Below are 19,526 nucleotides of genomic sequence, written 5' to 3'. Positions count from 1 at the left end.
CACTGGCAAGTTGAATGCATTTCCGAGGAAGAAGAGGAGCATTCGATGAGTTTTGATTGGAAATAGAGCGCAAAATATTTTTGGGACAAGTGGCACAAAGAGCCAACTCGAGCGGTAGGAGTAAGTTATGGTGTAGACGATTAATACAGGCTGCATGCGGTATTTGAGGGCATTTATATGTACATATGTATGGCTATAACTTCCCGAAACCATTATTTTTCCTCTATCTCTTTCTCAAAGAAGGCATGGAGGACTACAACTTAACTCAAGAAATGAAGAGAAATGCAGTTCTCATCGCCATATGTGCAAACCACACCGATTTAGAAATCTCTAATTTTCTTAAGTGCGTCTATTCATTCGTTCATAAGATTTTCTGTGAATTCAAAGCATCAGGCGGCGATGCAGAATTTTCTGCAAAACGCAAAAAGCACGAGAAGCTTTCTGACACTACTGGATCTGCAGAATTTATTTAGCAAGTGCAAGCAAACATTGACTAGAACACTTCAAAATCAATGGGCACTCCTGCGAGGGAGCTTAATGCTCCTGAGGATCTTATCTCTCGAGTTGTTCTTAAAGATCTCGGATATGAAGCTTACGTTATGCAAAGAAGACAGTTTATGTGGTAGCAAACACGAGAGTTTGCGAGTTGTCTGATCAAAATTACTTTTACCAATTACCAATAACAACTGTACAAGTCTGAACCATCTAAGATGAATCTTTTCCAACAGAGAACACAACATTGTCCCACTCAGTTTGCCACTGTATGTGCTTTTGAGTGAAATTAAATCGCGCTTGCCTGTGATGTGTTTTTAACAGAGGCTTGGAAACCGGTTTTCCCATTTTATGTAATCCTTTTCTTTTTATCCGAAGGGGAATCTTACATAGATACCGTCATAGCCGGCATGCACGATTCATACAGGGCCAAGCTGGACCATTTATGTCTCTTCACATACACATTGGTCTACTCTCCATTGTTTGGTTGTCTGTCTTCTGCGCTGTTGTGCCATTCTTTCTTCCGCAGCTCTTGTACCGGACCAGTCTTTCACTTTGCCGAACACCAACTTCCATTCCAACAAGTACTGTAATATATTGTCTGGCGTAACTCTTCCTTTAAGTATCGTTTCGGTACTTCCAATGCAACTGCCGCAGAACGAGCACTCCATTGCGTCATCATGACCAAATCTTTGAAAGTACTCTCTGAAGCAGCCATGTCTCGTCAGGAATCGTGTCGTACATCCATTTCATCATGTTTTCGCTCAACTCATGTCTGTACGCTATCGATAAGTCTGTGTGTCCACAGCCATTTTGTCTTTAAATCCCGTCGATTTTGCTACTCCTCTATGCTCCTCTGCCCTTTTTCTTTGCATCGCCTATTTAGACTTGGTAGTATTACAGTTACTTGCAGATTTGCCTATGCAAGGAGATAAAAATAAAGCAGAGGACCCAAACTCCTACCCTGTGGAATGTCTGCGTTTATATTTTTTAGAGACGAATATGCATTTTCGAGTTTCATGCAAACGTACCTATCATTGAGATATGACGAGAGCAACTCGCAGTATTGGGTTGCCTGTATGGACTTGAGCTATCGGAGGAGCCCTAGGTGTCATACCTTATTGAAAGCTAGCGATACACCAAGGAAAACGGCTGGACACACTTTTTTCTTTTCCATAGCGCTTTCTATGACGCTTAAGACTCTGCGTATTGTTCTATTTGCATTAAAAAAGTGCAGATGAAATTATGCACCTCCGAAACTCATTTTCTACATGTTCTTGAAAATATTTACGAATTATGAAATACACCTCTTTGCATATGCAAAGGATTGCAAATCACTTCAACTCCTCACATATTCGTACTTTCCCTCCTTCAGCTCTGCATTTCCGCTCAAGAATGCCAATTGAATTAAATTTTCACTTCTCATTAATTCACAACTCTAATTGTTGTAATTTACTCAATCGTTCCCCGCTAAGCTCCAGCTGCTTCATTCAATGCACTGCGGTTTTGCTGCCACAAGCAGATGGTTAATTTTTGTGTTTAAAAAAGTTTTTAATCTTACAAAACTATTAAACACAATTTGCCGTTAGCCACCCTATGGCACCCCTGCCCTACCTAACCCAGTTTTCAATTCGAGTTGCATAATTACAAGTTTCTCTAAAATTTATTTGATTTGGCAAATTTAATTGATACTCAATTAGTTTGAAGAAATTTCATTTATTCAACAGTTCTCTTGCTAAAACTCAATTAAGTAATGCAATTTGGGTAGAATTTAAGTAAAAAGCCAGTATCTACAAAGGCGAGTATCCAAACATTTTCCTAACGAAATTTGATATTATAAGTGTACATACATACATACATGTGTGAATATACAGGGTGAACGATATGAAGTGTTACCAACTTCACACTGCTTGCTTCTGCAAAACAGCTTATGACATCAACGTCAAAATTGTTCTAATGACAGTTCAATATATTGTGCATAAGCCATCAAAAGCATTTGCGTCTCAGTTTTGTTGAATTTTTTTTTCCTGTGATGGACTTCAAACGTAATAGTGTGATTGCGTTATATTTAGCTGGAAAATCACAACCCGCCATTGTTCGTGAGCTCAGTTACCTCAAAGTGAATAAAATGTTTGTGTATCGCACTATAAAACGTTACAATGATACTGGTGGCATTGCAAAACGCTATGGAGGCGGGCCAAAAAAACAGCAACAACGCCAGAAATGGTTTGGAAAGTGAAGGCTCGACTTGAGCGAAATCCACGTCGAAGTGGAAGAAAAATGGCCAAAGAACGGAAAATATCGCAAGACAGCATTCGACGCATATTGAGAAATGAGCTCGAGGTCAAGGATTGCAAGTTCCAAAAAGCACACAATCTTTCACCCCAGCAAAAAAAAAGTTCGGTGCGAAAGAGCAAAGGAGTTGTTGCGCTTGCTCGAACGTGGCGAATTTCCCAACATTGTGTTTTGAGATGAAAAAAATTCCTGATTGAGCAGCAACATAAACACTCAAAACAATCGTGTTTACTTGACCGAACGCAGTGACCGCTGATGGACGCTCTCCAATCGTTTTTATCAAGCCTGGTGTCAAAGTGAATGCGTCTTATTATCGGGAAAATGTTTTAGAAGCTGCTTTAGAGCCGTGGGCACGCAAACATTTCGGTCGTAGACCATGGGCGCCAATAGGTCGCGGCACCATCTCATAAAGCTCGTGTGAACCAAGAATGGTTAAAAAATCATGTTCCACACTCCATTTCGTCCACACAATGGCTTTCAAATTCGCCAGACGCAAATCCGATGGACTATTCCATCTGGTTCATTTCGGCCTTGCTCTCCAAAATGGACCAGAGGGAATAGTCCAACGGAGGACTAAAAAATATGCCAGTATATTTCAGCGCATCCAGCGATTATACGAGAATGGGACAAAATACCCCAAGATCACATTCGTGCAGCATGCAACTCATTTTTTGACCGTTTGAAGGCTATAGACAAGTCAAAAGGCGGTTATATCGAGCTAAAGTGAATATATGTTAAAATTGTAATCATTTTTGAACAATTTTGTCTTTGAAATCAATAAAAACTAATTTCACACAAAAAAGTTATGGTCTTTTGAATAGGTAATACTTCAAATCGTTCACCCTGTATTTACAATCAGGTAATACTCCTCCTGATAGTGAAGTTGATCTAATGTCTTTCTGGCAATTAATTTCCTGACACGGTGCAACACATTTTTGTTGCAACACTCTGCAGATTATTTCACTTAACTGGGTCGTCAAAGAATCTAATACATTAAAGAAATTTAAAAAACACACTACAGCATATGGAAATATAAATACAAAAGGGGTTTGTACAAAATGGCATCAATGAGAAGCAAAAGAGCAGTTAACTTTTCATGTAAGCAGCCAACTGCAAAGAGGTACTCAGCAAAAGCAATTCCGAGAATGTACGTACGTATATTTCAAATATTAATGCATGTCTATTATTTTTGGAAAATATTCCTGCCCTCACACTGCTGCAAAAATAGTTGCAATGCCTTGCAATGCTCTAATTTGCTCATAAACATATAAAGGTGCGCTCAGACATGGCAAGCAAAGTACGCTGCACCAGGCAAGTTTTCTTTCTTCGGAAAAGTGCGTAGTGTTGCCTTGTGGCGTTTTTTGTAAAATATTTATAAAATCTTAGCGCTTTGTATCGTTAATTTTTTTTTTATTATTATTAAATATGAGTTCCAAAATTGCAATCAAAAGCGTAACTAAGAACTTAGTCCATCTAATTTGCTGGTCTCCTTATTAAGACTCCTCCGCCAATTCAATTTAGGCCGGCGTTCCACTGCTAAGCTGAGTGAGTTATTTCGTCCGGATTCTTTTTCAGTAAGTGTCCAATCCATTTTTATTTTCTGCGCATAGTCGTCTGCCCTGAAAAAGCTCCGCATAAAAGATATCTGACGTTCGAGGTCGGCTTTAAACTGTAGGTCCCTCCATTTGTGGAAGAACATCAAGACGCAAGCCAGAAATAGGAGGACGAGCTCGGCCAAACACCCAAAATCGGCGTAAGCGTAAATTATATATGTACGAGGTGTGTTCAAGAAATAAGGTGAATTTTTTTTTTTTTTTTTTAAGTTGGTACACTCGTCTCGAAGGTATGTTCACGGTTTTAGCAATAAAGCATATTAAGTTTGTTTCTAAGAGCTATAAATAAGGCAAATGTTTTGCGTGTTCGGCGATTTTTAGCTATCGAATGAAATGGATCAAAGAAGTTGCATCAAATTTTATGTAAAAAATGGAATTAAGTGCTCAAAACCACTTGAAATGTTGACAGTGGCATACGGCGAGTGAAAAAAAAAGATTTACAAGTGTTACAGGCTATTCACAGATGGTCGAAAAGATATGAATGACGACGCTTTGAAGGAGATAAAATAGAAATTGATGAATAAATAAATATTTTTTGAGAAAAACTAAAATTTACCTTATTTTTTGAACACACCTCGTATATATACATATGTAGTCGTTGCTTAGAGATGGTTCACGGCAACCAGATAACGTTAATATGACGCAAAAATCTTTTTACAAAAGACTAGTTTTCTGGTCGAATTTTGCTTTAAAGCCAGATTTCACTCCCGTAAGTTAAGACCGATCTTACGCAGGCATCAATTATTCTAATTTTGTTTTACTTGTTTAGGCGCTTTACTCAACTACATGCGCGATAGCCCAGTAAACGCATTTTTCACTTCGTATATCCTTCGCTGAATGTCCGACGCTGTACTACCGTCAGGGGTGAGGATGCTGCCGAGATACTCAAATTCGCTTATATCTGCTACTATTTCTCCATCTAATTCGAATCGTGTGCTGTTGCTTACATTGATTCGTAAAGACTTGGTCTTATTTGTGTTAGCTTTAAGACCAAGCTTTAAGCAGTCTTTTGACACGTTTGAGAGTTTTCCTTCCATTTCGTTAAAGGAATTACGAGTACTAATAAAAACGACGGCGTCAGCATATGGCAGGTCCCCTAGTTGTTAATATAGCGTGGGCCTTTCCCTTAACTGTCTATCGTACATAACTCGGCAGCAAGACCCATTGTACATATTTTTGATGATGTTGATTATTTGATTATTTGATCGGAAACACATCTTGCGTACAGAGATGACCAGATGATATCACGCCTTAAAGCATCAAATGATTTTGCAGAACCGATAAAACGCAAATGAAGAGGCGAAATGAACTCAGCTGCTTACTCTGTTAAGATCCTAACTGTTATACATATTGTCGATCCCAGAGTGACCAGGTCTAAAACCAGTTTAATTTGGTCTCGTAAGCTTGTATAGTAAAGTTCATATTCGTCCTAAGGGAATTTGAATGAATATTTTAGAAATTGATGGAAGAATTAATATTCGGTACCAGTTCTCACACTTCTTACGATCGACTTTTTTGGGAATCGTAATAAAAATTTCTTCTTTCCATTCATTGGGTATTTCTTCATCTTTCGAAATTTGTTGGAATAATGGCAGCAGCAACGACGGTATAGCTTTTGCGTCGACCTTCAAAGACTCAGCGGGGCCCGCGTCGTTGCCATTAGCCTTGCCATTTTCGCCCGTTTAAATTGCCTTTGTTCTCTGTTAGGCATCGCGTTCTAATTTCCGCGCTTTCATCGTTTTCGGCGGTTTTTGAAAATACGTTTTCCAAATTCATAGCTGTTTCTCTTCGACTGAACGTAGATGCCATTTTCGTCCTTTATTCGGTAATATTTTTTCTCGGCTATAAAATTGCAGAGACTCTTCCCACTTTTTATTTATTGCTCAAAAACTAATTGTGGTCTAAGCTTTAGTTTATATATAAAAATATTGTAAATTATTTTGTTTCAAGCAAAAGCGTAACTTAAAAAGTAAGTGAATTCGTGTCACAAAAGTATTCGGAAAAAATATTTACTAGTGTATCCATTCATTTTAGTAATATCTCCTAATCTATTCTGCACTGAGAAAACCAACTTTCGCCTTCTCACAGTTGATATATCTGCCCATTCTATGAGTATCGCTGCTTTAAGGTTGCCCCTTAAGGGGGTATTCTAGTCTAGAGGCCCGAATTTCGAGCATTTTTTGACGATGAATAAAAAAAAAGCTATTGATATTTTTACGATATATTTTTTTATCATTTATTTATTCATATATTAGGAGCACACAAAATAAATTTGAAAAAAAAAAAATGAATTTTCATGGAGTTATGCGTCCTTGAAGTGGAAGGGGGGAAAAAAAGGCAGTGTCCCCGTCGTCACGATTTCTACCCTTGTGGTCATCTGAAAAAAAAAAAAAAAATACAAATTCTTAATTAATATGAATGTCATTATCGTATGAACCAGAAAAAACGGAAAAAAAAATTTTTCCATAAAATGGCGGCTACTCAAAAAATTGAGGTCGATTTTTCTCTTATTTTTAAGCTTTCTCGAATTGTTTACACATATTAAAAAGTTGAAATTTCCAGTTTTTCGAGCTTCATACGATAGAGATATATTTAATGAATATTCATGACAAATTTCAAGCAAATCGGTTGATTAGAACTTGAGATACCGTGCCGACCGTATCGAAAGAAGTAGTTTCGAGAAAAACACGTTTGAAGTTCGCCGTCCGCTCAAACCAGTTTAGCTGCCACGTCACTAAAATAGTTGTAGCTTCGAAAATAATTCGAATTTTGAAAAATCCTTTTAGGGAGATATTTTTGAATAGTTAAACTATCAAATTTTGAAAAAACAAATTTTTCGATTTTTTCAAATTTCTAGACTAGAATACCCTCTTAACGTAATTACGTAGGCTGTTTAAAGATATAATGATCCGAAGGCCCAAGTTTATTGGCACTAGCACAAAAATTCTCCTTTAATATTTGAAGCCGATGGTCCATTTTATCACTAATAAATCGCATGTCACCGACACCGTTTGCACTCCTGCACCCCCACAACATTGCAGTGCCACCAATGTGCTTAACTGAACAAATTGCTTTATTAGGGTGCATTTCGAAATTCAGTTTTCGCCACAATTTATTGCCACAGCTGGTCCAAAAATTTTACATTTAGTGCCATCACTAAATATTACTTTTCTACTTTGGCCGTCTAAAGGATTCCTTAGTGTAGATAGTCATATTTTAGTTTCAGACAGGTAATCTGCAAGTTACTTTTCGCAAACAAAAAGTTACTTTAAAAAAGTACTTTCCATGCATGCGATTACTTTCAGAACTTGCTCAGTCTGATTTTGGTCAGACGGCGCCTTGAGGATGTTTTTCTAAAATGTATTTTCCAACTACAAACTTCATCCACTACGAAAATTCTTCAAATTACTTTGAGCAATGTTGAATTGTCAATGGACTTAATTGTCGAAATATATCGAAAAGCTACATGTGTGCTTTTGTAGTAATTGATTTCTAAAAACTGCTACAAACTAAGTATAAAGATTTTGTATTTCTTTGTCAGAGCAACTTGCAATGGTGTCTCTGCAAGAAAAAGAGTTCATCACAAATAAATATACAACGAACACAAGAAAGGTGAATTTTCAAACTTTTTTTGTAAAAATGTTTAAAGGAAAATAAATTGGCAATGGGCAAAGTGGGTATGCGTCACAAATATACATATGAGCGCGTCTGCCTTTGGGGGGTGTTGGGAAAAGCTGCTCCTCTTATTTGAGGTATGTGTCTTCATATTGTTTCCCAAATGAAGGGGCCTATAGTTTTATGCCGCCTCCGAATGCCATTTGGTTATGAAGAGGTGATGATAGACCTTTTCTATAATTTATTGTTTCATGCATACAGTGAGTCTTAGACCCTGGCCATGCTAATTCGGAGTCATCCAAAAACTCATTCGACTACGGCAGTATTGCAAGAAATTTATTTGGGGTTGGGTACGTAATGTTGTATGATATATGTTATTTTGTTCTGTTTGTTGATATTCTGTTTACAAAATGCTGTATACAAAATTCTGTATTTCAAAATTCTGTAAAAAATATTCTGTATTGCCGAAATGCTGTATTGACGAAATTCTGTATTGACGAAATTTTGTATTGACAAAATTCTGTATTGACGAAATGCTGTAAGTAAATGATAAGAAATTCAACAAATTTTATAAAAAAGGTGCGCACTTTTTTTCTTCAGTTTCGATAGAATCCACCGTATTTTTGCGTAGAATTTCTTTTCGCGTAGGCGGCCTTCGGCCGCGCTTCAAAAAAATATCCCTCATCAGTTCGACTCCGGCTACGCAATCCACCGTATTTTTGCGTAGAACTCCTTTTTTCGTTGACTTTTTTCAATACAGAATTTTGTTAATACAGAATTTCGTCAGTACAGAATTTCGTCAATACACAATTTTGTCAATACAGAATTTTTTTAAGACAGTACAGAATTTTGTTTTTACAGAATTTTGTAAATACATAATTTTGTCACTGCAGAATTTTGTTACGTTAATTTACAGTATTTCGTACCAAAAGAATTTTGATATACAGCATTTTGTAGGGATCCCATTTATTTGATTTGCTTTAGAACAATAAGATCTAAGTATATGAAAGCAATGTTCATAAGCCACAAAAAAGAATCTGGTGTTACTGAAATTTGCCTGATTGCACTTTGCACCTTATTGGATATTTTTTTTCTTTAGAGAGAATGTTTTTAAATCTGTGTCGTGTGGTGGGTCTAAAGTGGAAAAATTATATTCATTCATCTTTTCTTAAATAAACTCATATGCACAAAATAAAAGTGAAAGGATTTCTCGAATTTCGCAACAATCAGAAAGTACAAATACATATTTGAACGTTCGGGCAGGTTTTCCTGAAAATCACTTTTTTCAAAACTTCCCAATTAATGCACCAACTACATTGACACTTTTGTGATATATCGTACTCACCCTGGGTTCAATATCTCCAGCCCAAACTAAATAAAAATTTTAATATCTGTTACACTTCCTTGCGAATTCAAATAAAAAAATAAATAATTCGCGCGTACACTTCTGTAAGGCCAAGCTCCTCCTCCTACTTGTGGCGTGCGTCTTCAGTTTGTTTCACTAATGAAGGGAACTTCAAATGATCTTTTATGAGGAGCTTTTTCATTACCTACCGAGGGGCGAGATGCGAATTCGGTTATAAAAAGCCCAAGGATAAGACTCATACAATCATATTCCAATAACAATAAGAAGCATTTTATGAAATTTTTGACTTAAAACTAGTTCAGATCTCGTCAAAGGTCAGCCGATTAAAGTACTATTTAATTTTGAATAAAAGTGTATGGGATCCCAGCAGAAATTCCTCAGCATTTTTTAAAATGTTTGAAGTTGATTTGACTAGAAATTTTGAAATAAAAAAAATTCGCTGATTCTTCAAATAGTCTATATTTTCAATTAGTGCGACCACAGAAAAATAAAAATTCTTTGAGTTGTGAAAAATCATACTACAGCACGTCTGTTGAAAAGTAAAAATTTATCTAACCGGTTGCAGTTTTCCCTACAGGGCCACCTTCATAGAGACATATTAATAGATAAATAAAGTTAAAGCTATTTTCAATAGTCTGTTTAATAAACATTTATGTGCGGGTTTAACTAGAGGTTAAGTTAAGAACTATTTATATTTCAATATTCTTAATTCCTCTCAAATAACCAACTTTCGTCCTCAACAGTACTTTCTATAAAAAGGGCAGTTTTTCATGGCATAAAAAAGTCTATTATCAGTTCGAACTCAAATATCTTTCTTCAATTTGCTTCAACTGCACATTTAATTTGAAATAATTTTATTTTTAGTATGCTTACAGTTCATGATATATACGTACATATGCACAAATGCTTAATTTGAAATATGACGAGAATCAACTAAGCTGATTTTCGACAACGGCGCTGTGTCTATTCAATAAATAAAACATAAATAAAATTAATAAAAAAATAACACTTTTGAGGTAGATGAAAAATATATGTAGCAAGAAGATTATTAATTAAAAATAATATGTTGTACAAAGGAAATGTTTTAAAATTTAAAATAGTTTTAGTGGTAGTTTATCGAAATAATTATCGTTGGCATGACTTATCACGACAGACTTCTTTACCTTACATCCTTTTGCCTTGACTATGGCCTTGAGGTGGTCAAGACACGAATCGCAAGCTACCCGAATGTGACTTGCAGGTATTTTGGCCCACTCGCAGCCAATGGATTTTTTCAACGACTCGAGATTGGCTTAAAGAGAATAATCCGTCGGATTCGTGTCTGGTGTATTTGAAAGCCATTGTGTGGACGTTAGGTTCGTAACGTTGTTGTTTAGCCATTCTTAGTTCACTCGAGCTTTGTGAGACTATGCCGAGTCCAGTTGAAACGTCCATAGTCTCCCACCGAAATGTTTGTGTGCCCATGGCTTCAAAGCAACCTCCAGAATACTTCCCGATAATATTTTGCATTTATATTGACGCCAGGTTCGATGAAAATGATTGGAGAGCGCCCATCTGCAGTTACAGCGGTCCAAACCATTACCTGTGGCGGCTGCTACCTCCAGGTGGCCAATCGATGACTCAAATTCTCGTACGAAGGATTGGTTAAAAAAACTTTGTCGTTTTGGGAGTCGAGTTTCTCAATTTGAAAAATTTTCTCGTCAGAAAACACAAAGTTCGGAAATTGACCGCCTCGACCAAGCGAAGCAACTCCTTCGCTCTCTCAAGTCTGACTTGTTGCTGCTTTGGTGTGAGATCATGCGCCTTTTGGATCTTGTAAGGCTTGACTATAAGATCATTTTTCAGTATGAGGTGGATGCTATGGTCAAGTATTTTCATTTTTTTCGCCATTTGACTGTCACTTCGTCGGACATTTCGCTCAAGTCGCTTCTTCAGTATCATTGTAACGAGAAATGGTGCGATAAACAAAAACGTTATTTACTTTAAGGTTTGATTTGATTTGATTTTTGATTTTTTGAAGTGAAAACTTCTTTAGAATCGTTGGGAGTGATTTGAGACTCGATGAAACGAAAAAGCGACACCAAAAAGAAGAAGAAAAAAGATATACGTATATATATATATGTATAGAAAATGCTTCATTACCAGGCACACAGAAGGATGGCATAAGCAAATTTAAATTTGTGAATTTATATATGTATGTATATATGCGGAGATATGTATATATGTTGTGTGTATCTACATATGTGCCTCGCCACAGCAAAACATACGGTAAAATTTCTCAAGAAATCCAGCGCGCATTCATAGGCACAGCGCACATTCATAGGCACAGCATTGCATGTAATGTAGGGCGGGTCGATTTAAAAATCGCTCATTCATCTATGAAAATCGTATTCTAGGGATCAAAATAAGAAACTTTGCCGAAGGAACCATACCTCTAAAACGAATTCTGATGTCCCCCAATATGGGTCGAACTTTTTAGTTTCTTTTCTATAACTCACATTCATTCATTTACATATGTTCTGACTAAATAAATTTCTTAAGAGAAAAAATAGATAATATTATAAATAAATAAAAATAAAGAAAAAACATAGCCATTTAGCTGATTTTTTCATGTAAAGGCCAAAAATGGTGATATTTTGAAATTGGGCGATTTTTTTGCCTTCCCACAAATCGACCCGGCCTAATGTACATTAACCTTGAACAGGCAGCTGCGGTTGTCGAGCATTTAGAAACATATATTTACATGCATATATGGGTGCAAACATATTTACGGAGCCGCGGGCACTCGACTTGACAAAAATTGAATATTGGCAAATAATTCTACGCGAAATATTACAATATTGACTATTTTCGAATTGTCGAGAAAATTAGCATATGGGCGGCTCGTTTTATGAATGAAAGTACTTGCTCTTAGAACTATGAGCTCGAATTTATAAATCAATTTTTTGATGATGAGTTTTTGTTGCACAGCCGCCGCGACTGTTCAGCGCTATGGCAACTAGGATGATGGCCGCTACGCCTGCGCCTATTAATGCATTTTGTTCTTGTAGTCGCTAGGCATAGAATTTTAGCTTTGGACGACATACGCATTTACAGGAATAAAGTGAGTGGCCTGTGTGTGTGGTTGTATGTACATAGATGCATATGTGTATATTAATAAGCATTGTTTTGCTGGAAGTTCAGAACACAAATATGTATGTACGTACATAGGCTAGGCCATAGTATAGCATACATACATATGTACAATATAAAAAATTCAAACCAAGCGTCCTACGAATGTTTGCGTGTATGTTAGTACGTCTGTGTATTATACGCGTTACGACGCTCATAATAGCAACCGCGTGTGCTGTATTGCGTCCGTATTTTTATATTCGTAAATATTTTCATTTTTAAATATTTACCGCAATTATGCCGAAAAATAATGCAGAAAAGTGTCGTGAATTTCGACAGAAAAAAAAACAAAAAGAAAATAAAACTAAAAAAAATACCAGTCTAACGGTTAGACGCGATAGAAGTGAAACCTTCCGTAAAACAAACTGAGAGAGAATGAGACGAAAGCAGCATTAGGAGCGGGATAATTATACATAGGTTCATTATAATATTGCTATAAAGTTCATATTTTATTTTCTTCATTTTATTATTAGTCATCCTCAATGTTTTCAATTTCAACAAATGATACGAGTGGCTTATGATAGCTAAAATATGATACAAATGCTTTGGTTTCGATGTTGGCAACATATCTTTGAAATACCGCGTCAATTGTTGTTTTTGATCTCATTCTCTCTCAGTTTGTTTTACGGAAGGTTTCACTTCTATCGCGTCTAACCGTTAGAGTGGTATTTTTTTTTTCGGGTTTACTCTCGAGAAAATGCTTCCGCGCGCTTGTATACAATACTCTGCACTGTCATTTAGCTAACTAACAGATAGCTTATGCCCGTGCGTCAGCTGCGAGAGCGGTGTGAAGTTGCTTACTTCTTTTTCCCGGACCTTGTATTGCGATCTATACTAATATTTGTTTTGGAGTCCGTTTTCTTCCTGCTCGCAAAGCTGGAGAATGGGTGCATTAATTGTTTTGGTTTTGCATTCTTCTTGGGCTTCTCATTGTCTAGGGCAACCAATTTTTTTTTTAAATATTTCCTATAAATAGAATTCCACTACTATAAAAATCGTATAGGATTTAACATAGGTACACTCCCATAGAACAGCGCTGCAAATAACAAGAGAGAGCGCTCTACCGCTGTTAATACAAACGGAATTCCATACTGCTGGAAATGTTAGTGTTAGCAATCCTAATGTTAGTGTTAATCATTATGTTAAATCTCTAGCATGTACAGATCATGCAGGAACAATGCAGGAAATTATGTTGAGTCGTTAATGTTATCATAAATGAATATTTGCGTACAACAACCAACATTGCTGTTAGCACTTACTTTTGTATGTATATGCAAACAAATGTACATACATATGTAAAGTATATCATTACGCATAAGAACTCTTCTGTTGATTTTTTGTTTTATATACTAGTACAGATGAATTAAATATTCGGATCTGGATATCACGTTAATTATGAAATTAGGCAGCATTTTTTAAATGACTTTGCCACGTATGGCTTAATTCAAAAACTGTTAGAATTACCCTATGATATAAAAAGTGTCATGAGACAAGAACCGCTGATGAAAAGAGGAGCTCATGCGAACGAACGATCCATAAGTTAGGTTAGCCAAATTGCTTGTCGAAAGTGTGGCCTTAAGGCAGATTCTGATACCTGGTTGTGGTGCCTAACTAAGTTGTTAAAACCACCTAGCTCTTTTTAAGAAACTAACTAGTCCCTCCCGTGAGACATTCAGCAAATTTCGCAGGTCTTCAAAGAAATAATCGTCAATATATTTGGCATGGCTTCTTTGAAGATCAGGATATTCACAGAGGAAGTGTTGTACCGACTCAATTTCTTCTTCATCTCAACAAATCCTGCAGAAGTCATTGTGAGGTACCCCCATTCTACTGGTTATGGTGCCAATAGTGCCGGCACGTTATAACATCTGTGAGGACGCTGGTAGTTAATCTGTTGAATTCAAGCAAACATTTTGTCCTTTTAACACTCAGTTTTTGCCAGAGTGCTTTCGGGACCCTTCAATTAGTAGTCAGAGACTAGAAGGGGTTAACCCTTCGCTGAGGGTCAATCTCAAAGTATTTCCTTGCACACTCATCAGCTCTTTTATTTCCCTCCACTCCAGAGTAGCCGGGGACCAAAACAAAATTTGGTGTTGTATTGTTGGATAAGAGAGAGTGACCTCCTGCATTTTTTCATCCATCTTGAATTGATGCGCACTGAGGCCAGTTCTTTGACTGCTGCTGGACTATCAACAAAAATGGTACGATTTGCCAGAGGTAAGTCCATTATTTTATTGTTTTTACTGCATTGTCTATAACACAGATCTCAGCTTTGAGGAATCGAGATTCTTGTAATTTGCTTATTAGCATTCAAGTCTACCGAACTTAAATCTCAAACAAGTATTGGCCAATCGACTTGAAATTGCATTGTCCAATTGAATATCGAATTTTGCAAGACGAAATCGGAGCCTATACGAACTGAAGTCGGCGCGAGATACCACTTCATCACTTCTTTCCCCAGTCGTTATAGATGAAATTCTAACCACTTCAGTTAATAATGTATGTAGAAAGAAGGGGAACCTGTATCACTGAAGCATCTTGAAGATTCAGATTTTGCCGACGATGTAGTACTGCTTTCTCAGTGCTGATAAGACATGCAAAGCAAACTGAACGACCTTGTAAGGCATTCTAACACAGCTCGAGTCAATGTCAATGTAAAAAAAAAATACCAGTCTAACGGTTAGACGCGATAGAAGTGAAACCTTCCGTAAAACAAACTGAGAGAGAATGAGATCAAAAACAACAATTGACGCGGTATTTCAAAGATATGTTGCCAACATCGAAACCAAAGCATTTGTATCATATTTTAGCTATCATAAGCCACTCGTATCATTTGTTGAAATTGAAAACATTGAGGATGAATAATAATAAAATGAAGAAAATAAAATATGAACTTTACAGCAATATTATAATGAACCTATGTATAATTATCCCGCTCCTAATGCTGCTTTCGTCTCATTCTCTCTCAGTTTGTTTTACGGAAGGTTTCACTTCTATCGCGTCTAACCGTTAGACTGGTATTTTTTTTAGTTTTATTTTCTTTTTGTTTTTTTTTCTGTCGAAATTCACGACACTTTTCTGCATTATTTTTCGTCATAATTGCGGTAAATATTTAAAAATGAAAATATTTACGAATATAAAAATACGGACGCAATACAGCACACGCGGTTGCTATTATGAGCGTCGTAACGCGTATAATACACAGACGTACTAACATACACGCAAACATTCGTAGGACGCTTGGTTTGAATTTTTTATATTGTACATATGTATGTATGCTATACTATGGCCTAGCCTATGTACGTACATACATATTTGTGTTCTGAACTTCCAGCAAAACAATGCTTATTAATATACACATATGCATCTATGTACATACAACCACACACACAGGCCACTCACTTTATTCCTGTAAATGCGTATGTCGTCCAAAGCTAAAATTCTATGCCTAGCGACTACAAGAACAAAATGCATTAATAGGCGCAGGCGTAGCGGCCATCATCCTAGTTGCCATAGCGCTGAACAGTCGCGGCGGCTGTGCAACAAAAACTCATCATCAAAAAATTGATTTATAAATTCGAGCTCATAGTTCTAAGAGCAAGTACTTTCATTCATAAAACGAGCCGCCCATATGCTAATTTTCTCGACAATTCGAAAATAGTCAATATTGTAATATTTCGCGTAGAATTATTTGCCAATATTCAATTTTTGTCAAGTCGAGTGCCCGCGGCTCCGTAAATATGTTTGCACCCATATATGCATGTAAATATATGTTTCTAAATGCTCGACAACCGCAGCTGCCTGTTCAAGGTTACTGTACATTAGGCCGGGTCGATTTGTGGGAAGGCAAAAAAATCGCCCAATTTCAAAATATCACCATTTTTGGCCTTTACATGAAAAAATCAGCTAAATGGCTATGTTTTTTCTTTATTTTTATTTATTTATAATATTATCTATTTTTTCTCTTAAGAAATTTATTTAGTCAGAACATATGTAAATGAATGAATGTGAGTTATAGAAAAGAAAGTAACAAGTTCGAATGAGCGATTTTTAAATCGACCCGCCCTACTGTACATGCAATGCTGTGCCTATGAATGTGCGCTGTGCCTATGAATGCGCGCTAGATTTCTTGAGAAATTTTACCGTATGTTTTGCTGTGGCGAGGCACATATGTACATACACACAACATATATACATATATCCGCATATATACATACATATATAAATTCACAAATTTAAATTTGCTTATGCCATCCTTCTGTGTGCCTGGTAATGAAGCATTTTCTATACATACATATATATATGTATATCTTTTTTCTTCTTCTTTTTGGTGTCGCTTTTTCGTTTCATCGAGTCTCAAATCACTCCCAACGATTCTAAAGAAGTTTTCACTTGAAAAAACAAAAAAAATATTTGACGATAAATGCGAATGCGAATCATTCAATATTGTAGAGAACAGCATTGACAAAGTGAGCGGATTGGCTTTGGCCCTATGCACCGCAACGAAGCTCAAGGAACTATGGTGATGATGACACTTGAGTAATATTGTTTCGAAAAAGAACGACATGAAAGTAGTCGTTCATAAATCTGATTTCGCATGCCGTCATAGCGTTAGACTGTGGATCGCTAATTTTTATTGATTTTATTATTAAGAAAATATACGTACACCCTCTTTGGGTGTTTGGCCGAGCTCCTCCTCCTATTTGTGGTGAGCGTTTTGATGTTGTTCTACAAATGGAGGGAACTACAGTTTCATGTGGACTCTGAACGGCAGATATTTTTTTATGAGGAGCTTTTTCATGGCAGAAATACACACGGAGGCTTGCCATTGCCTGCCGAGGGGCGAACACTTTTAGAAAAAACTGTTTCTTAATTTTGATTATTCACCGAGACTCAAACCGGCGTTCTCCTTCTGAATTCTGCATGGTAGTCACACACCAACCCATTCAGCCACGGCGGCCGAAATATACTTACATAAAATTTAATATTAAAAATAAAGCTTGAAACTCATCAAAATGTTCTCTGTACTGGAAATATTGACGGACTCACTTATTTATTAATTTTTTTTTTACCCACATATTTATTGCAATCAGTTTTTTAACATTCCGAAATACTTCTACTGAAAACTAAGGCATATACTTGACTATTTATTTTTTTTTTTAATAAACATTATTATTTTCCGAAATTAATTATGCTGCGGTTTGAGTACTTTTCTTATAATATTTCAAGCAATAATATCATCTTAGGTAAAATGATCACTCTCAACTTAACGTCGACTTGCAATTTGTTATTCCACTCACGTATCAACTTGAGAGTTGTAAATTATTAAAAGGCCCAATAAATATTCTCCTCTTGCCTGTTTTGAATCAAAACACGCACTCGTACGTAATGGTAAAGTGCAAATATAACCAAATTATTAGCTGCATTCCATACATTGGCGAATACAAATTTCCATGCCAATTTGCACACTTCAAATTATAATTTAATTTTCCAATCACTTAATTATGATTTACTATTTATTATAATCGTAAAAACCAATATGAAGCTCTGCACACATAAATATATATTTCAAATCTGCTACAATACCAGCAACAACTCATCCACCAGCTGACCCACTTAGCTGTGGTCGGAAGTGAAATGAACACAGCTATTATTTTTACACGCATAACAAGCAGGCTCACAGCTTCAAGTATCATTGTTGCTTTTGTAGAGTGTATTATTGCTGTTGTAGGCAGATGGCTGCTGCCTGCTGCCTGCGCTCAGATTTGTTTGTATGCCACGCTGCACCGCCACGGTCCAAACAGCGGCGCATTCACAGCATAAGCGCACAGCCGGAAGTGGCAACATTTCCGCCACGAAACGAGCCGAGTGGTCGCCGGAAATAGCATCATTTTCCAGCATGAACTGTACTTGAAGCATTAAATACAACATACCGCACCGCATCACGCCGCTCGCCCGTCAAAGTATGTCGGTGCATGCAAAGGGGTGAGCGCTGTTGCGTGTCGGAAACATGCAAATTTATGTAGAGATTTATGTATTCGCGCTCGTTTGCTGTATTTATTTATAAGCCTGGCGAACATTGCAAAATCGTTGGCCTGAAACTTTCCCACGCACATACATGCACACTCACACACGAACACTTGCAGTAAGCGCCAGTGGAAACAAGACGGAAAAGCGATGTACTGTATCGTTTACAAGGAGTTGGGCCAACGGGGGGGAACAGTTGCTGCCGCGAATGCGACAAATGTAGCCATAGCTAAAAGCTCGATGGCGGTTACTATGCAGCCTGCCGTAAATCGCCAAAGTTTTTAATGAAAAAGTTGCAACATTTTTAAAATAGTTTTTTCTTTCTTAATGCTAGTTATTTGCCATTCACACACTACCATTTAGGCGTAACGCACACATTCGCATACACGTACACGCGCATTACTTGTAAATTATAACTGAATACTACTAACTCTGAATCATCAGAGCATGTTCAAAAATGGAGCACTCCACTCTCCCACACACAAAGAGGCAACTTTAAAACTGCATATGTGGTAAAAATTGCGAACATTCATGGATTTTTTCTTTAACTGTTTAACGTAAACTTCTTCAGTGAGCAATTTTTGCAGCCTCAATCGGATCTCAGCCATTTTTTTGGAGCAAAAGCTGGTCATATGAGATAGACCCAAGCCGAATTGAGTACTCATAGGACGCCTTCCTAAAACAGTTACTTTATTTTTAGCGATTTTGACAAGTCTGACGTCAAGTCTCTTGCCAATACAAACGAACAAAACAAACAAAAGGAGGGGAAATTAGGTGTTTGAAATTCAATTAATATCTTGGCAATATTTTCATATGTGAGATTAAAACAAATGAATATAAAGTCTTCAAGAGCAGTTTTTTTGCGTTTTTATGCGTAAGACGCCGTAGCAAGAAAGTGTGTGTATGTTTATGTAAAACTTCTTTTGCTTAGTAGTTTCTTTTGTTTT

Source organism: Anastrepha ludens, chromosome 3 (genome assembly GCF_028408465.1).
Source record: "Anastrepha ludens isolate Willacy chromosome 3, idAnaLude1.1, whole genome shotgun sequence".
Classification (NCBI taxonomy): Eukaryota; Metazoa; Arthropoda; class Insecta; order Diptera; family Tephritidae; genus Anastrepha; species Anastrepha ludens.
Note: the sequence above shows the minus strand (reverse complement) of the source record.